Source organism: Condylura cristata, unplaced genomic scaffold (assembly GCF_000260355.1).
Source record: "Condylura cristata isolate star-nosed mole 26May11 unplaced genomic scaffold, ConCri1.0 scaffold00002, whole genome shotgun sequence".
Classification (NCBI taxonomy): Eukaryota; Metazoa; Chordata; class Mammalia; order Eulipotyphla; family Talpidae; genus Condylura; species Condylura cristata.
The window spans coordinates 57,551,544-57,573,864 of record NW_004567103.1 but is presented as its reverse complement, the minus strand read 5'-3'; positions in this window follow the sequence as shown (position 1 = coordinate 57,573,864).

Genomic DNA, 22,321 nt, shown 5'->3' with positions numbered 1-22,321 from the left:
CACACACACACACACACACACACACCATTCCCTGTCCATGCACCTCTGGCCTCCAGCCCAGTTACACCCCATAGATATGTGAATAAATAAATATTTTGTAAAAAATGTTTCTTTTTTTGTCCATCTAATAAATATACTTAATTCTGAAATTATGCGCAGAAATGAACTTATAAACAGAGCATACAACATTTTCTATAAATAAAACTGCTTCATATTTATCTAAATGTAAATTATTATTTTAGGTTTTATGATTTCTGATGAAAAAGAAGTTATTAATCAAAAAAACCACAAACACTTATAAATGGACTTCAAATTGTTTTCTCTGGTCACATGCCATATTTTGTACAAACACCACATGATTAAATCCCTTAAATAATGCAGCACTTTTGAGTACCTAAAATAGATGTTTAAAAGTCGCAACTTTGTTCAAACACCTTAAATACATCTTCTTTTATTCCTACTTTCTTTACTGACCTGGATCTGGCTGCCAGTGCTCATGAAAGAAATTACAAAAGCTTCTCAGTCACTGCAACTAGGGTTCCTTTTGCACTACAGCATTTGTCATTGCCAAAACAGCAGAGTTTAATTAAGTGTTGTGAGCAGCCTAGTGAGAAACACACTTTAAATTAAACCTCTGTACATGCAGCTATTGGTTCTTTACCTCCTGAACAATCAGCGGGGTGTTAGGCATAAATTCCGTCTCTCAAGGGAAACGCAGCTCCACGCACCTCTAGCGATTCATAAATGATCCTGCTTTCTCAGAACCATATCTTATTAAAGCACGTTTAATTATTTCTAAGTTTTAAACACCGATAGATGAAGGCGATAATTAATGTGCCTACCACTAAACATTTTATTTACTCTTGATATATTAATGGTATTATCAAGAAAATATGCTACAGTTTCAGGTTTAACAAAATTACATGGCAAATTATCTTTTGATGCATCAAACAATCGTTAATATAATGGAATAAATTATTTTAACAGCTCAGTAGTAATGGATGGGTAAAAGAATATAAGCATTTTAATTTTCAGAATGTTTTTGCAATTACACATTTCAGGGGATACTTAAATCAATGAGGCAAGTGTTTGGAATTTTAGAAATGGAAACAAAAGAATAATTTAGAAGGGTGACTTGTGAGTTTCTTCCATGAAGAGATGTATCAGTATAACTGGCCTTCTCATAATAGCAAAGTTATACGCAACGTGTATGTTGTGGTAAACAAAATTGTTTCTTTAAATTTCTACCACTTCAGTTTCACTTTAACTTTTACATTTAGACTTTGGTTTAAAATGAAAAGGCAAATGACACGGACCTTTTAAAGGCACTAAATATGTTAAGGGGTGGAGTCCATAACACTGCAGAGTTCCTTTAGGACATCCTTCCCCTTAACAAATACAGTCTCATACAAAATAATGGTGAGATTTTTCTCAACTGTACAAAGTCTATCAGATCAAATAAACAATCAGGATAGATGACCACATCCATAGAATATTCTTGACTTGCTGCACAGGGCAATTTCACACTCTGAAGGACATTTTTAGTACAGGCCTGCCCTACAAGGCAGCAGGAAAGAGAAAAAGATGATCTGTTATACAATAGAATTAGCCACAGTATTTACCTGTTCGCCATTAGTCTGGGTTTTGTATCTTATCTTTTATGTTTGCCAAATTTCAGTGAAATGGATGCTGCTTAAATCTTTCCATTGATTAGCAAATTCTTGCCTGGAACTTCTGAAGACAACAAAAGATGATATACTCTTCTTTCCTAAAGTCACTTAGCTCTAATTTTAGGAGAATATGCCTTTCAATCTCCATGGACACTGCATTTTTGATCTTCTCATTTCACACTTCTGACAAGTAGGTAGACTGCAGTGATAATATTCACATTTGCAGAGATACATGTGAAGAAATAGCCACTTGAAATTAGATTGTTTTCTAAAATGTTTTAAGATTAAAGAACTGGTTTATCTTGTAGTGATACAGAAAGGCTTAATGTAATATTTATCCTGCTGATTTATAGATGTTAATTTAAATTAGTGAGCTTTTACATTGCATGTCATTTTTTTGATGGGAAATTCAGAGAGAAACATATGTGTTTAATGATGTTAGTAATATATCTTGGGTTATTATTGTTGATGCTATAAATTCTACAGTTAAGTTCTTGTAAATTGGTTAATAATTACTGATATCAGTAAATATGAATGTATGGGTACATTCAAATTTTTCTATTTATGTGTCATCTTTCCACAGACTTCCTGATGTTGTGCACGCAGCCACCTGAAATAGCTCTTTACCTTTCCTTCTGTAACTGGTGGCCAGAGCCAGAAACTTTTTTAGGTGTACCTGGAAGGGGATGCTGCTAAGAACATAGAGCCCCAAAGAAATTACACACAAAGTATCAATGGGGGTGGAGACTTTTGATAAGAAATAAAAGGGACTGAAGAAACAGCCCCCAGGATTCAGTGTTCAGGATTCAGCTTTTGAGATTTCAGCATTTTCAGATCTTCAGTGATTCTGGGATCAGCCAATTCTTTCCCCACCATGCTGATCTTCCAGAACGCTATTGTGGGCCTCTGACGAACTCAGAGAGGCTTCCAGCAGCCAACCTCAGAGAGGAAAGGTTCGGAGGCTTTGCAAATAGTCAAATGACTGAAACTGTTCCCAGTTTGGCTGTTCTTACAGGCTGGCAGGGAAGGCTAAGACCTGGAGCCAGGTGCATCCCTGAGCTGTGTGAATGTGGCTGTTTGTCTGGTCTTTGGGCCGCTGCAGCTGCTATTTTGAGTGTGGCTTACCTAGTGCTATGCGGGTGACTCAGCAGCCTGGGTGAGCACCTTCTCCTGTGTCTTTTGCTGTCTTCACGAGTTGGATCCCAGCCTACAGTCTGGCTGCCCAGTGCTCCTGGCCTTCTGTGGTAGAAAGAGACCATCTTAGGAGCCTTTGTGTACAGGACTTTAAAACACTGAACACTGCTTCAGGTCAGGTAAATGGTGATTTTTGGCCACAGAAACTCTTTGTATCTCTCAGGTTTGTTAAATAATCCCATTGCTATTGTTCTCTGAACCTGAGTAGTCTTGTAGTTGAGCGCATGGATGAAGAACTCAGTCACCTGTAAACTATTTGAGCAGTGTCCTTGCCCTTCATCACATCTATGTTTTTTGTTTTCTTTAAATTCTCCATTCCCCCCACTTTCTTTACTTATCTTCTGTATTTACCACTCTTACAGCAATTAAGGATAATAGCCAAAAACACAAACATTTGGGCAGGGCCACGGTGAAGTAAAGAAACTTCAGAATAGCCCAAGTAATTTATGAGCACTGTAAGTAAATTTATTTAATAGGTAGCCCCTCTGCTCAACATGGTTTCTATCTCATATTCTTAAATTGTTTCACTTGTTGATTTTACACAAATGGATACACCAATGATAGTCTAATTTGTTTTAATAAGCATCTTCCCTAAAAACAAAACCATCTTTGTGAGGATTCACCAAAGACAGTGGGGAGAGGACAGGCAGATTGACTGAAACACACTGCTGAGGGGAGCAGTGGCAAGACAGGAGAGGTCTGTTGTGCCATGTGGGTCTCTACTCTTGCTAGGAATCGAACGTGTGCAGCAGTGGCTGTGGAGAGCTTCATAAAGCTGCATTTTAACCCACTACGCCACCAGGGATGGTCCAGAAAATTCTATCTTAATTAGGAAAACAATTCTGCTTTGAAATTAAAAATTATTAATAATATATAAACTACTGATTTTATAAATATTCACTTAAATTATGATGATTATATTAAATTATGACCTATTACTGAAGAAACACCTACTAAGAATCATGAAGTGTATAGTCCTGCAGGAGAGATCTGATTAAGACATGATCCCTGTATTAAGGAATATACATAAAATACTTTTCATAAAATATGAAAATGTTCTAATGGAAATATGACAGAATGGTTGCATAATTGCTTCAATTCTTCATCTTACCCCAAATCCACATGACTCACAGCTAATATATTTCGTCTTTAATGTGACTAGAAGTGAGAGTAAGCCATTTTCAAACCTAAGTTTCAAGAAGTTTAGCTTGCTTTCACACCTTTGCCATTGTCATGAGAACATGTCCAGGCTAGTCTACTGGAGGAGCAGCACCTGATAAAGCTGAAACTATACTTATCTCTTCAACTGATGCCTGCCTGTATTAACTACCAACCAGTAAGCACTTAACATATAAGCAAATACAAGATCAGCAGAGTCATCTAACTGCTGTTGTTTTCACTGCCTCCGAGGTATTGTGTTTGCTTGTTACACAGCACTTTTTATGACCATGGGTAACTAACTGATACATTACTAGAGAATAGTCAATTATTTCCAACTGATTTAGAGCAAGAGTATAAATAGGAGATCCCTATACAGATCAGAGAAAGTATAGAACAATGTTCAGTACTTCAAAGTCATAATCTACCATGTGCTCATATGCTCTATCAAGCATCCACTGAATAGTTTTTTTTTTTTTCATGAAGGAGTTAGTTGGAGATGGAGACTAAACTTTTAGAAATGAAATATTTCTGAAAGATTTGAATTATCCCTCAACCATTAAGTAATAACAAGAATGATTTTAGAATGAGAAAAGTATGGTCAGATACTTATTTTAGAAAAATCAGATTATTATTAAATGGAATACAGTTTAAAGTAGATGAGGCTAGAGTCAAGGAAACCTGGTAAACATCCATGTAAAGAACTCTCATATGGATGTGAAGGCTTGAGGTAAAACAGTAACAGTATAGAAAAAGAACAACAAACAGTTGTGAGATACATTAAGAGACAGAATTTACTGTAATTACTAACTACTGGATAAAAAGCAAAAGTAAAACTATCAAGTATGACATCTGAGTGTTTATATCTTAGGTCTCTTAGGAAGAAAATATAGAAAGCTGAGTTCTAGAAGAAGAATCTTATAAGTTCATGAGGTCAAAAAGAGGAAGCTGATGTTTTCAGTTTTTCAACATGATAAGAAGGCCTGTAATTTTTAAGTCTATATTACATTAGGCTGGAGAAAACCAAGGAAATCTATGATTTGGATTAGGGAGCATTTCAGTTTTCAGGTATAATACAAACTCAAATCTAGTGCTTATATATTTGCTTTTAATAATTGCTGCTACCAGTTTTGGTAGGACAGGGACTTTAGCTTGAAGCAAAGTAAAGTTATGTAAAGCTACTGAAAATTACACACAAGATTTCCAATGGACAGGCTCCCCTCTGTATCAAATATATTCTTAAGTATTTAGTATAAAGCAACTAAACTCACTCTCACTTCCCTTAGGAGTATGATATATTTATCCTACAAGATTAAAAAGTAAGTTTTTTAGGACGGCATTTTAAAAAATACTTTTCATGTTTTGTCTAATTTTCTTTCCATGTATTGGGGACTCAACCACTAGTTCCAGTTGTTTGTTTTTTTTTTTAATATACTTTCCTTTTTTTTTTTTCTCCCTTAAGATTTATTTATTTATGCATACAGAACTGCGGTACAGGCCAGAGGTGCAGGGGCGGTGAGAGAGTTCACAAGAGACAGAGTGGGGCCAACTCACAAAGTACACTGCTGAGGGGAGCAGTGGGTGGGTCAGGAGTGGTCTGCTGCACCATGTGGATCACCGCGGGGTGAGGATCGAACTCATGCGGAAGTGGTTTTACCTTCTTAGTGCTGTACTTTAACCCACTGCACCATCAGGGAGGGCCCTAGACCTAGTTTTTTTAGAGTCCCAGTGTTTGCAGCATGACTGGAGAATGCACTCAGGAAAATTTAGGGAGGACCACCAGAATATAAAAATTCTTTATGTATACATTTATATAAAAACCTGACAAACAAATTGTGCAAAATGTGCCTATGTTTTCTGGAAGATGGTTTTTTGTTTTTTTTTTAATTTATTTAAAGTAAATTAATTTATTTTCTTACATCATTGTTATTTTTGTACAATATTTGATTTCTCCCCTTAGATGTAGTTCTTGTTTTGCCACCACCATAACACCAATGAGATATCATCATAATCCCTAATATTCTTTCTCCCCATTTTTTGGCATATTCCATCCCCCTTCCCTGAATGCTTCATATGTATGGTCAGTTTGCAAGTTTTGTCTTTTTCTTGACCCTTTGTTTGGTTTTCCCCCATTCCTCTTATAAGTGAAACCATCTGGTACTTTTTTTTTTCCTTCTGACTTATTTCATTGACCATTATCCCTTTTAGCTCCATCCCTATTGCTGCTAATGACATGAGTTTGTCTTTTTTGTTCACTGAGTAGTATTCCATTGTGTGTATATATACATCTTCTTGAACCATTCATCTGTTTTGGGGCATTTATGTTGTTTCCATATTTAGCCAATGTAAATAGCTCTACAGTAAATATAGATGTGCAGTTTTCCTTTTGAATTAGAGTGTTTTTGTCTTTTGGTAGACTCCTAGTGATTTTGGGTCAAGTGGTAGATTCATTTTAGTGTTCTTGAGGAAACTCCAATCAGCTTTCTGTAGTGTCTGGACCAGTTTGCATTCCCACCATCAGTGTAAGAGGATTATTTTATCTCTACATCCTCTTATTAAATATTGGCTTCCCAATATGTCAGTGATCCTAGGTAAGGAGAAGAGGTTTAGAAAAATTTTAGGATTATTTGTTCCACTATTAGAAAAACACTGATGTGTGTGTGTGTGTAGGTATGCCTATATGTATATTTCCTGTTTTGTCATCTGGAGGATCTAGAAACAAAGTCATTCAAGTAGCAATAAGCATTCCCAATGCTCTCATCTTGATTTCTAATAACATTCTCCACATGAAAGAACAAGTACTATTGAAGACATAACTGATTCTAGGACTGTACAGAAAATCTACAGAATGAATCTAGAGCATCTTATAAAGCCTTAAAGTATGGAGGGGGTATTTGAATGTTTAAAAAAATCCATCAACTTTGATGTGGTATTTGTGGTACTGCATGATGTTGGTTTCTACTAGGTTATCTGTCTTTGAGAACAACCCCTACCCTAACAACTTCGAAGCCACTTAAAGAATTTCATAATTAGAGAGAACTCTACTGTCAAGCCATCTAGTGCAGTGCTTCTCAAAGTTGAATGTGAAAATGATCCTCTGGAGAGAATGTAAAAATATGATATCAGATCAAATAACTTTGGGTGGGCCCCAATGTTCTGCTTTTCAAAGGTTTCAGGTGAATTTGGTGCTTCTGATGTTACAGGTCTATAAAGTGATAGAACTTTAGTGTGTTAGAAATGGGCAGAAGTTTGACATCAATGAAGAGATTTCTCATTATTATTCTCAGCTCTGGGAAAGAACAAGCTCTGATCCAGGATTCAACTATTTTAACATTGTCATAACAACTCATTTGACAAAAGAGGCCCAACATTGACAACAGTATGCATAGTCTATGCCCAGAAATTGTAAGAATAGGTGTAAATTCAAATGGTCATTTGCCTGTAGCAGCATTAAAGAGAAAATGACCAAACAGAGATCAAAGAGAGAATGTCTACAATAATGTGTTCAAAACGGAATGCACAATCTAAGGAAGGAAAATTGAGATAAACAGAATGAGCTCTTGCAGTTGTGATGGGTGACAATACCCCAGCCATGTCCTGAAAAGTATGGAGGCCAGCAGAGTGCATGCAGCAGTGTCTAGATGTCAGACCTTTACTGCCTTATCCCAAGGGCAGCTATTGACAGTGTAGTCTTTAGTTTTTCAGTTCACAACTGCAGAAGCAAGAGCAGCAATTGAAAAAAGAATACTATATAGAACAGTACTTAACAAAGTTCAGTAGAATCAGACAAAAAAACATGACATTTAATTAAAATATAAATGGAAATTAGCTTTATAGCAACCAGGGAAAGATGATACATGCAGTGAGACTGACATTATATGCCTGCCTTCTTTCTTGTTCCTCCAAACATCCACCAAGTTCTCCCATCAAGGTTTCTGTTTGCAAGGCCATTTTCTCTGGTATTTGTTTGACCTGTTTCCTCATTCTATTCAAACTGTTGGTAAAATTCCACTCCCTCAGAATGACCTCTAACTCTCCTACCTGAAAAACTCCTCTTTCACTTACTCTTGCTCTGTCATGTTCTACTTTTATTAGTGCCTGGTTTTACTTGTGTGTAAAAGTAAATATATGTACACACAAATATACACACACATATACATATGCATACATATATACACATATATACTTATATACATGTGTATATATACGTATATATATATACGTATACACACACATATATGTATGTATATACATACATATACCTTTACTAATTTATGTATATTAACTATTTTCCTCATTTGAACACCTGTTCCAGGACAACAGGGACATTGCTTAGTTCTCTACTATTTTTTCAGTGTAGAAGACTATCTGGCACATAATAGTTGCTCAGTAAGCTTATGGGACTAGTAAATGAGTGAATGTATCTTTGCTTTACTATTGACAGATGATATTACACATAAATCAAAATTCATGACTTTTCAAAAACAATATTAAATGGCCATGGAATCTACTATAAAATACCCTTAGCAGGAGAGTAAAAGTTTAGTGAAAATAACCAATTGTTTAACTATCTCAAAATAATTTTACCATATGCTTTGTTTTCTTCCTCTGCCTAGAGCAGAGACTTTGGTCTCAGCAAAGCTGGGTATGGGAGAACTCTTAGGTTATATATGATAGTAATCTATGAGAGGCTAAATTACAGTCATGCACATGTATTTAAAAACCCTCTTCAGATTAAGTGCTTCATGTCTGAACATTTCTGAGTTACTCCTGGGCTTACGAGTTGGATCTTAAATGTCCTACAGAACTTGGGCTTCCTGCTGGGAACACAGCAAGTGTCTGCTTTGAGAGTGATGATGCTGAGAATCACAAACTAGTGACCATGAGTACTTTGAAATTAACTGGTGTTTGGAAATTAATCGGCTAGGTAATAATAGTCTTTTATATCTAATTTGTGAGTTATTCTATATTTAAATTTTTAACACATACTCTCAGAAACATAGACTTCTACAATTGTACAAAGCTTGGCTTGACAACTAAAGCATTTCTAGTTTTCTCCCTTAGAAATGGGTGTATTTATTTATATTAGTCATGCAAGTTTTGTGCTTCAGAATTTACTAATTTATAAATTTTCTAAAATCAGGATATTCAGGCTTGAATTATAATCTTATATAAATCTGGGATTTTGCAAATATGATTAATGATAGACAAATATTTTTAATGAAAGATGGAATCTAAAGAATCTAAAAAGAATGCTATTGAACAGAAATGAATTCTTTATAATTGATGCATCTTCAGAAATCTGTTTTATTTACTTCTTAAAATCAGTCCAAAGATGGCCACCATTTTTAAAGATAACTTCTTGTTGTGTTATAATATTTTTTGCCCACTTATTTTTAGATTTGTCTTTTTCCTTGCTTATTTAGTGAAAAATATTTTATATTAAGTAATGTCCATCAACCTATGGGTATCAAAATTTGAACATGTGCTTTCATACAGATGTACACTTCCAAAGCAGGATGTTGCCAGTATTTCCTGCTGAACTAAAATTCTAGCAACCACTTCAACTTATTCTTAAAGGGAGACTTCATCACTAATTTGTTCAGTCTTCAAAAGAAATGATGGGTGAAAAAAATGAAACAAGTAACTCAAACTTATAAATGTCCAATATATCTGTCTCAAAAGAAAGACAGAAATGTATTATATTTTAGACTATAACCTACTCCTGCTGCTCAGAAATGCAGCCAGGCTTGAATTGATGGAATATCTATAAAAATCACTGTCAAAAATCTTATATTTAGCACCAAGTGACAAGTTTTTATAAACAATTTGTTGACTACCTTCAGGGTCACCAAAACCATGATTAAAAAATATTTTTAAATGAGAAGAAATACTAAAATTGCTATCATTTTCTTACTGGGTGGTTGTGTCTAGCTTTAATAAGCCCCAAAAATATGGCTTCTGAGGGAACTATCATATTGAGACAATGAACATCCTATTAAATAAAGAGGGGCATGAATTTTCTTCCTCCAAGTAATCAAACTTAAGAAATGTATTTAAAAGGCTAATAAATTCACATAGGGAGAAGCTAAAATTTATTTTTTAGAAAAACACAAAGGCAAGTATTTTTCAACACAGTGGGTAGAAGAAAATTATCATTATTCAAATACTTGATAACAGAGACCAATATCAAGATACACATATGTAAACAATGCACTTTAGTTCTTGCATTTGAATGAAATGCAACTTAATATCTTGGTATAGAAATTGTTATTATTATTATCACTATTGTTACTATCATGGTGGTGTATAGTCAAAACTATTACTCAAAGAAATATCGGAATAGTTGTTATGTAACAAACCATACCAAATCATAGTTATTTAAACAATAACAATTCACTTATTCATTACTGCATCTGGGTTTGGCTCAGCTGGACAATAGAGCCACTTTTGCCTGATGTTACTAATGCAGAAGCAGTCACCTGACAGTTTGTCCAAGGATGAATATTTCAAGATGGCCTCACTCATGAATTTGGTGGTTAACTGTCTGTCATGTACATTTGCCTACAATCTTTACTGTGAGGGCTCTCTACCTGTATAGCCCAAGTTTTTATATACAGTGACAACACTGATCCAAGGGCACAGGATGGAAACCTTCAGGTTTTTTAATGATCAGGCTCAAAAGCACAAAAAGTCATTTTTGCATCATTCATTGGTCAAATCTATTCCAAAGCCCAGCCTAGATCCAAAAGATCAGGATATAGATTCACTACTTCATTGGAAGAAAGGAATATCAATTTGTTAAATCTACATTCCATTTGTTTTAATGAAAAATGCTCAAGTATTTTTCTTTAGGAATTTTTAAAATCATTCACAAACTCATAAGAAAAGGGAACATAATATCATTTGTTAATTGTCAAGCCATTCTTGTGCTTTATACTCTAAAGAATAAACACAGATAGTTTTTTTAATTATTATTATTGAGAGAATACTTGCCAGAAAACCATAACTTAAAGAATGCAATTAATTTGTACTTAATTGGGTGTGAGCTGGTCAATTTTGGGTACTCTTATATTACAAAATGTAATTTTGAAAAAACTGAACACAGAAATCTCTATTTTAATGAATTCTAAATATTCTTTATGTACTCAGAATAAGCTTTAATAAACATCTGAGGGGAATATTTGATATTTATGTGCATATGGAGGAACCTGATAAATAATATAGTTAATTAAGCTTAAATCTTTGCAACTGTGTAACAGGAGGCACACACAGTTGGGACCTGGTACATAATTTGAATAACACTAATTTGAGGAATAGGTTCTTCAGAAGATTACCCTAGAAAAACGTATGAGTTAAATAAATGACCATTAAAAGTAGAAATAAATAGGAAAATAAAATAGAAGTGAAACATAATTTGTATGGTAGATGGTATATTGTTTGAAAGCTATCTAAAGTAGCTGAATCTATTATTGTTATCAAAAATACCAGCTCTACACATTTAAATGAGATTTTTTTTAATAGGTTGAATTAAAAGACAGAGTTCTAACTTTAAGAGCATGTGCTTTGGAAAAATGACTAAAGGTATTTTCTTGGTTTCAGACTCTACTCAACATTTAAATATGCCTAATTAATTGCCCTCTGCAGATAAACTCTAAATACATATTTGTAAAATCTTGTTACAAAAAAATAAGTAGCTGAAACTAGCTCAAGCTGTGAAAATTCAGTTTCCTATAATATGGAACTTTAAAGAAAATCATTTACATTTTGAATTTGTAATCTTTTTGGAAAAATAATTTTATGGAAGTTAAGAAGAAATTATGAGCTTTAAAAATATAATTACCAGATACAAAAAAACATTTTGTTTAAGAAGAAGTTATATTCTATGTCATCCCAATGAGCACAGGACTCAAAACAGTCCTAGTTCAAGATACTGTGTATGACATATGGACTGTGACAGTCAAATCTAGAAACACAAATCAGGGCAAGAAAAAAAAAATAGAAGCTTTAGGTTGGAAACCCTATAACTTTAGTTGTTTTCATCCCCACTGGATTTCCTAAACATTATTTTATCATGGTAATTATCCCAGAGTTTGTGTCTATGCATCAATGACAAATAGTGGTATTTCTTTTCATTTTTAAATTTCATTATCATTAATAATCACCCAATATTTTTGCATTGCCATTCTGATTGTTTTGGAAATTAAAGTGGCATGCTATCCTTACTCCAAAGTCCTCAAGAATTATCTTTTCTAGTATTACTTCATTTTCTACAAAACAGAAAAAGGTTTATTTTCTACAAAACAGAAATGCTCACTTCTGTAAACAAAAACATAGGGTTTTTAAGCTCACCAGCAACATATGCAAATATTGCCTTAAATAGGTCATCTCTTCAGATCCTGTATTTCAGTGTGAGATATTGAACACAGTCAAGTTCTTGGGAGACTTGGGGTTAAAAAATACACATTGCCGTTTACATGAACCTTAAACAAACTTGCAGCAGCATTTTTCTTTCAGTCGACTGACATTTTTCTTTATGTTTCGTCAGTTATATCTGAGTGATCAGACAGCCACTACACGTGGTACACCCACCAGGATTATTATCTAGACCAAAGGCCCAAAGCTCATTGTAGCAAGCATGTAATTCTTTACAATGTATGCCACGTTAACTGTGTTGGGTTATCTATTCAACAGCTGACTGAGCTGGGCTCTCAAGCTCTTCTCAACAACCATGTAAGAAGCGATGACAATTGTACTACTTCATAACAGCTGCATGGAACTCTGACACACACTTCACAGCAACCAGTCATCTATATAAACCAATTTCAGGAGCAAAATTGCATGGTGCCTCCACTCTGTTATAAACACAATGATAGCCACTCAAAGCTGATAAATGTACTACATTTCTCTGGAACTTAAAAGAGTAAGTTCTTTGCATCTGAGATTTCTTTCCCACAAATTAAGCCTCTTTCTGTTCTAGCCATTAATTTAGAACTTTAAAAAGAACCAGACAGTTTAGATTTTGAATATCAGTAAAATAAAGAAACTTCAGCATTAACATTTGGTTCTTCAACTTAATGCTTTTACGCTTTTTTGTTTAAGTGTGCGCCAGAGTTGCCTAACTGATGATCTGAAGCAGAAAGCAAAAAAAGGAAGAAGTAATTAAGGTTTAAAATACTTACCAATGCCATAGCAATTTGCCAATTAATTATGGTATCTTTTCATGGGTTTATACACAATACAATCCTTATTATTGAATAAAACATTTACAAGCAAGCTGGAAACTACTGCTAAAAGACGCAAATGTTAACTACTCTATGTTTGGTGAATAGTGAAGCTTTGGTGAATCAGTTAGTAATTCTAGTAGATTCAAGTGAGATGAAGAGGTTGCTAGTATTCTTTAAATTTATACTTGTATTATCAATGCAGACCAAATTTTTTCATAATTACAACAGGGGCAAATACAATGTATATTTATATGTGTATTTAATGGTATTTCAAGAACTAGAAAATAAATACATGTGTATTTTCATTTTCCTTATCCTAGAAATTCTGTAAGAAGTCAGAAGAATGAAATATTTAACTTCCTCACTACAGAGAAGAATTCAGTTTGCACTAAATGGGGTTTACTACTCACTGAAATATATAAGGTCTTACAGAATAAGTGTCACTGACATTCGTTAGTATATATAAAGGTTGAAATATTTCCTTAATAATTTCATTATTGTACTTATTCAAATTTATAATTAAAACCTGTGACAATGTCTTAGAATAAATAATAAATAGTGTTAGTTTTAGAACAGGAGTCTCATGGCAGGTTTTGGTTAAAGGATTTCTATCCTGTGAGGAAAACAAACTGTTCTATACATGAATTTTAACAAGCTACATTCTGATTGTGTAAATGATGATTATTATTTTTATTATTGAATACCCTGGACTATTATGGTCACCTCCAACACACATGAATAAGTCACTTTCCTAAGATGATATGGACACATATGAATAAGTGACTTTCCTAAGATGAAACAAATAAGTACCAGCAAGGAGAAAGAACCTGGTCATGAACCATTAGTTAGGGATTCTACCCATGGCACCATACTCTCCTTACAGGGATGGTTGATAAAAAGAAAAAAAGAAAAAAACTGAGACCCATAAATAACAAAGAAACGACTCAATATGAGCCCAAAAGTTAACATAGCAATTATTTTGTCCCCCACAACCCAATGTATTTTCCACTATGGCAATCCCCATCCCTCACCCCAAGAATTAAAAATAGTTAACTGAAAGGAAAGGAATACCTTATTTTCTCATGGAATCCAAGGACTGGGATTCAAAGTAGCTAGTTCTCTCAAGGAATTCAGCCCAACACTTATAAAACCTGAAATGGTGATCTCCGGTTTTGCATTTTCTCTCTCTAGAAATGGGTGTTTTTTCTGTGTATGTACATATATTCAGCATATTAATATCTAAACCATCATGGACATTGTAGAGAAAGTACAAGTGGGGGAAGGGATGTTACAACTGGTTGACTTAAAGCTCAAAAGAGAAAAAAAAAGCTCAAAAGAGAGGGTTTTATTTTTATTTTTAAAGACTTATTTTTGTCTATGCACCACAAGAATTGGAGTTGGAGGGAGGTGAGAGGATTCAGCAGAGACAAAATGTGGAGGAGAACAGCAGGTCTATGGAAATACAGCAGGGAGATAGGAGAGGTCTGCTGTGTCATGTGGTTCAGCTCTCTGGCTGGGGATCGAACTCATGCTGCAAGGGGTGGGCTGGTGATAATTCAACAGCCCTGGGACTCTAAGCTGTACACCACCAAGGAGACCCCAAGAGAGTTTTTTGCAAGTGAAAAAAAAAATATGGTTTTGATGATCCCCTCGCCACAAAGGACAATGTAGTTTTTATTATAAAACATGAATAAATACAAGAATGAAATTATTAGACAGCTACCTGGCTATGCAATTGCTTTCACACACCTGTGTATATAAACTGAAGGCAGACTGCTGGAGAAGTATAGTACTAACACAGACGTAGGATTCTTTTAAGTTTAAAGAAGGAATGTTTCTTGAAAAGATTGAGATGAAAGGGAGTTTTTTATATAGAGACACTGAGACAAAAGTTTACAGAACTTAGTGAAAAAGGTTGGAAGAAATACAGTCCAGTTTCTCACAATGATTTAATTCTAATTGAGTTACTTTGCTCAAATTCATAGCTCCAGCTGAGGACATTCTGCCCTAATTGATTGGCTGAATCCAGGGTTATACTATACCCCAGCGCAGCCTTCCTGGCCTCTAGTTGAAACAACATGAATTCAAGGCAATCTCTGTTCCAGAGCTGCTTTTGAGATCAGGTAGTTTTTGTCAATTATGTGGCTGTACTGCAATTTCTGCCTCTGTCCAGTTCTATTTCCGCCACTCCCTAACACATATTCACTCCAAGAACACTTCTTATTTTGTCCCAGAACATTCCAAGACACTGCTGGTGTCTGTTTCTGGGACAACTTAATGAAAGACCCCCAGCATCTCACTTTCCTTATGGAAACAAACATTGTCAGTATTAATAATATGAAGAAAAGAGAAAAAACTTTGTTTAAAGATCATTCCTGAGCTGCTTCAGTACTTCATGAATCTCAAAAGATGAAGACTGCCTTTATAAATGTGTGACTATATCCTTAATACAAAATTCTTACTGGTGGAATTACTTGGTTACAGGCTGTGTCCTTTTGATGCCCTCAATACAGTGCTCACTAAAGAGCTTGTTACCTCCCAAGTTGAACCTTTTTTGGTCAAACTATGACTAAAGAATAGTGCTCTTTTTAATTCAATCTTTGTAATTCTTTTCTAAATTATTTTAAAATGACTTTTTATATAATTAATTTTTTCATTAACTGGGTCTAAAATATTTTTAGTGGTGTGATAGTTTTCTCTTTGATATCTTGACATTAAGGAAATGAAAATTTTTGTGTCATATTTGTTATATTTTCATTTTATTTTTTATATTGTCATCAGCATATTTCAATTGTTCATGTATTTAGTTATTAATATTAATCTTTCTTTAGTGCCTTATCAGTTTCATAATAGAAAGGATGTTATCCCTATGAAATAACAGCTGATATTTTTATTTTTATATAAATATTCATCTTAAATGACAGTTTTGTATGCTCTTATGTGTGTTTCTTTAATAACAATTGAATCAATATTATGTTGTTTGTTACAGATTGTGCCACCACCAGAGGGAGAGAAGTATCTTAAGGGGAGGGGTGCCATTTCTCCTACCTCCACTTCCATACTATTATCTCAGAGGTCTCGAGTTAAAATCCCAACATGCTCTGGCCCAGACTTCTGGAATGAGATGGCTAGGAGGGAGAAGAGAGGAAAGTCCACACATACTGGCCAGGAATGGAGAGGAAGCAGAGACATGAGTGGCTGCTAAGGTCGCTGGCCTCAGTGACATTAGCACTTATGGCAGGTGGACTCTTCGGAGACAATGGCAGTTGTTATCTTGGCCTTTTGGTCAGTTTAGGATTATGTGGTATATTTTGACCCTCCTTCTTTCCTCACTCTATGTGACATGCTTGACTCCATGCTATGGTTCCTTGCTAGGAGGTACCAAGAATGTGTTCTGGAAATTTTTCAGCACCTGACTCTGTCTAATCAGCTGGACATTTGTCTATCAAGGGACAGGTGATTTTGGAGTTTGACGAGGAATTTATTTTTTGAAATCCTTTCTTCTTGTCTCTGACTCTCCTTCAAAATTATAACTTTTTTACTGCTTCTTTGCTATTGTTTTTATTTTTTCTTTCTTTTTATTTAGACATTAAACTTTTATGTGAACTTCTCTCTCTTTGGACTTCATTACGTCACATTCTTTCTTTACCCTCCTGGTCATGGTTAGCTCATGATTAGCCTTAGTTTTTCATCACATATTTTCTAAGCTTTGGAACAGTTGCTTTGTATTTCTATTTTGTAAGACAAATACTTTACTAAGGTTTTTATTGATTTATTTAACTCATACCAGTGTTTATGCTGCAATACTTACCTGTTCTGTGGCAATAATTTTTTATCACATAAACTTCATCTACAGTTGACTCTTGTTTGTTCTTACACTCTCTTTTAGTGTTAATTTATAGATATACTAGTTACTTCTGATCAATAATCTACAAAATAGAGTATTGTTATTATTTTTAAGAATACCAGGAAGGATAGAAACACTTATTATAACTCTATATCAAAGGCTCAAAACGTCAAGTAAACAAATGGAAAATTAAAAAATTCTGATCTATTTTTTAAAGACATGAAATCGACAACATCTGAAAGGAAATGTACTGCAGAAGAAAAATAGTTATGGACAAGATTTCTATTGAAATGTAGATATCTTTGAGCAACTATGTTGCACTTTCTACATCATAACTCATGAGGTTTTTCTACTTATTTATGTGCCCTTTATTCTCTTGCAGCAATGACTCAGTTTTCAGTGCAGATCTTTCACCTCCTTGGACAGATGTACTCCTATGTATTTGATTCTTTTGGATGTGATTGTAAATGGAATTTTCTAAATTTCCTTCTCATATTGTCTGTTGCTTATGCACAGAACACTGCAATTTTACATAATGGAGTTATTATTAACTCTAATGATAATTACATGTGGCCAATTTTGAGATTTTCATATATATATATATATATATATATATATATAAACACTGAATTTTTTATGTGTAACATGCATACAAATATACCATGTATATGTTACATGTGTACATGTATATTATATGTGTTATACATATAGACACATACCGTACTGTTAATTTTTTTTTTTAAGATTTATTTATTTGTGCATTCAGAACTGGGGTACAGGCCAGAGACTCAGGGGTGGCGAAAGACTTCACCAGAGACAGAGTGGGGAGCAGAATAGGCAGATCGACGAAGTACACTGCTGAGGGGAGCAGCGGGCGGGTCAGGAGAGGTCTGGCTCGCCATGTGGATCTCCTCCGGGGCAGGCGGGGATTGAACTCATGCGGAAGTGGTTTCAGGTTCTTAGTGCAGTGTTTCACCCGCTGCACCACCAGGGAGGGCCCTATTGTTAATTTTTTAATGAATTGTTCCTGGACAGACTGTTTACAGGAGGTTCACATAGAGAAGAATGCCAAGGACAGGTTTCAGAATAGCAGGAATGTTCCGTATGATACAACATTTTACTTTTACTTTTCCCCCCAGTCCTACATACTGACAGTTGCGGGTTTCTTCCTGCACCACTCCTCTCTCTTACCCTGTATCACTGTCACAATAATTCTAAAAATATAGTTTTCTGTGACTTTCATCATGATATCTGCTTCCTTTTTATGCCAACCTAGGTGCTACTCTGCTACCACTGCCAACACACTCACACATTCCATTATTCCAAACTGCAGTTTGTGTCATGCGCCCAGAGTGTGAACCATTCTTTTTAGAGAACTCTGCTCTGCCACTTTGAGCCCTGCGACCGCATGCTTCTTCTGTCGGCATCTTCACATCTCTCTCTTTGATTTTTCTTCTGTTTAGCAGCACCTCTTCACAAATTGTAATTTAAGGGGATAGTTTTGCCAAGAAAGAGAATATGTTTCTGTTTCTTGTTTTCCTGGTTGTTTTGAAGTTATTTCTAAGGTGGAAATTTTATTTTTCTTCTGTTTTAAAAGACAGTCTATTTGATTTTGAAATGCATTGTTGGATTTTGTTTGATTTTCACATGTCATCATTACTATGTGCATTTCTAGCTAAGGTCTTATGTCCTAAGAGAATGAATGATGATCAGAACAGTTCAGTGGCTGACAGGGCTGGCCTGCCATCAGATTGGCTACAGGTATTCTACTAAATGGGCAAGTTAAATTAGCAAGACTTTTTTTAATGATTTTTTTTTGATCCTAGAATCTTCTCATTGAAATATATAATATTCAGAGCCTCTGAAATAGTGTCAGATACTAATTTTTATTATATAATTTAAATTATTTTAAAACAACTCCATTTAAAAAAAAATTGAAACATTGCAAAGACTGTAGGGTCTATAATGCATCATATATACCAACTGTATTTGCAAGTGTCCTTTACTTCTTTAGACTCTATTTCACAACAAATATTTAGGTACATAAAGAAAATATAAGTTGATTTTTTTTGTTAAAGTGGTGTATTAGGGAGATCTGCAGAAGATTGTTTTACCCTAAGATAAAGGATGGTCATAGTTTATTTGTTCTAATTTTGTTTCCAGGCTGAAATAGCTCATTTTGATGCATACCTTTTATTCTCCTCTAATTATTCATTTTATGCATCTCTTTTGGAAAGGAGGCCTGATCTCTATGCATTTAAAGGGGGGTGGGTGGGTGGAAAGAGGGTGTATGAGAAGAAGGGACTTATTTTTCTGTATTTTGATAGACTATATTAGAGTGATGCCTTCATTAGCAGTTTGACAGGGGGGAAATGACTTAACTCTATTTTCTCATCTAGATTGAAATACTTCCTAAGTTTCCTGAAAACTCTGAATTGATAATGTCTCAATGATTCAAAGTAAATCCAATTATTTCCACTAAAAAAGAAATAGTCCAATTTGGATTAGAACCATATGGTTTGGATATTAGAGTTTTGGCCCATATATAACTCATAATCCATTTCTCTCCTACCAATGTGTGCTAATTTACATTTCAAAACAGGGTGATATTTTAAAATCCTTAGATATTGCAAAAATAGGATTCAACTGAACCAAACTCTTTCTAAATTGAAAAAAGATGGATAATTTAAAATGAGAAACACTTTAAAGTTTGGATGCAACCAAAGTAATATAGTTTTTCTTTCTTAAAGTAATATATTCTTATACACCAAAATCATCACTATGTATCAAAATGCTAGAAACTATAATTGTGATGTGCTGTAGCCTTCCCAAGCTTGATAATATTTTACCTGGTTATAATATTAATGGGATTTTTGCTTTAATACATATTTGAAAGAGATAGGAAATGCAAAATCCTTGATGACAAGTTTTTTTTTTAATACAAATAAAAAATTTTCCTAGAAGTTGGAAGAAAAACATTCTAAGAACTATACATTTACAACCAATGTCTCGATACAGTCCCTGATGCATTAACTTTGCAGCTCACATTTTTGCCATGTATCAGCTAGAATCAGCACTGGCTTTGTGAAAGGATAGGACAGGACAGGAATATGTGTGCCCATAACAAAGCACAGAGACAGATAAAGGCCTCTGCAATTAATTCCTTCATTATTGTTATTATTATTTTATTTTAGATTGTTCCCCAAACCTATTTTTATCCTTTTCTGGTTAATTTAAATCAGTGCTACTTGCGAGCCTGTACCTGCCAAATAAAATATCCCAGTCAAATGGCCGGTATACAAAACAGAAAAGTTTGATCTGATCCTGACAGACATTTGTTCTATTCCATCTCTATAACTATAATGCCTAATTAAAGTCTTTAAAATTTTAATAAGACAAGATAGGTCAGGTGTATGAAAAGAGGAGGAAAAGACAGTGTAGCAATTATTATAATCATTGAATTTCAATGGCAGAAAACCTCATCAACCTGCTTTTCTGCCAGAGTCAGGTGCTGGTAAAGTTGGACTCGAATACTCGCTTTTTCCAATATCATGAGGTTCAACTCTAAAATGAATTTACTGTGCCTTCCAGAGCTCTCCTTTATAACATACTTAGTTAATGAATACCAAGTCTTTGGGAAAGTGAGGGGAAGGTAAATAAAGTGCCTTAATAAATGATTAAATTGTCCTCCAGGCATATTGTGCATACGAATAATGAAGTTTTGATTAATAGGTTATCTAGCACATTAACAAAGGTACAAGCAAACATCAGCCAATAATAGTAGATTTGCAAGATGCTTTGGCTTTGAAGTAATTGTTGTGGCCTTTCCTGCTTGCCCAACTCTCATCATCAAATTCATTGGTGGGTGAAAAGTTGATACCTTCCTTGCCCTAAAATGTTTTTAAATAGCTGTAATTAGTTTTGATCATATCTAACTATATAATATACTTCACAAAATAATAGAATGGGTTCAAATGAAATTACTGAAACAATCTCAACAAAATGTTTGAGTTGCTTCATATTATGTCTACATTCCTTTGTAAACTTATGTTATTAAATATTGTAATGAATACAGAGAAATATATGATTTTCTTCTTATAAAGTCATGTAAGATTGTAGTTGCCAAAATTCTCATATATAAACAGGATACTTTATTGGTGATCTGGTCAATGAAAAGTTGTTTCTTTATGGAGGTGATTAAAAATCAACAGATTGCATAGTAATTAAATTCTATTGTTCTTTTTTAATGGCTTCTTTAGCTGATATTTTCTATTTAACTATATAATACCAAATTTGTCAAAACTATACTTGTATTACAGTTGCAGATATGGACACAATTTTGGGGAATATTTCAGAAGAATAAGACATCCATTTTACAACTGATGAGTAAAATTCAACAATTTTACTCTTAACTATCATTGAAGAGCTATGGAATATATTTTATTTATAATCAATTTTTCTGTCCACATAAAGTACAGGTAGAATGCATAAGACTTTTAAACTGGTAATGAAGATTATGTTTTTTTATAGAAGAGCACTAGAACATTCATTATTAATGACTGGGTAGACAGTACCAAAGAAATATGCTATAGAAACTTAAGAAGCTATAGCATATTAGAAACAAGGTATATACTTTTCCTTATTCTTCCTAAGTCTTTTTGGGTCATCGAAAGCTTTACTTTGGAAACATTTACTTAGGTACATGGGAGAGCTGTATGTAAAGAGAAACAGTCTATTCTATAGGACTCCAATGTAAATCTCTAACTAAAGCATTTCCATCACCTTCTAAAATCCAAAATAAAGAATGACCTTAAATCACTTGGTTATCAAATTGCTCTCTCTCTCTCTTTTTTAAGATTTATTTTATTTATGCATACAGAACTGGGGTACAGGCCAGAGGTGCAGGGACTGTGAGAGGCTTCACCAGAGACAGAGTGGGGAGCAGAACAGGCCGATTGAGGAAGTACACTGCTGAGGGGAACAGTGGGCGGTCAGGAGAGGTCTGCCGCGCTATGTGGATCACCTCCGGGACAGCGATGGAACTTGCACTGAAGTGGCCGCGGCCAGCTTGCAGTGCTGTATCACCAAGGAGGGACAGTTATCTCTATTATATAATCTTTCCTTTATGAGTTTTATCCCATGTTTCTCAATGTATTATGAACTTTTATGACCTCATGGCTCTACTGACACTCTTTACCCTCTTGAATTCCATTCATTCACTACGA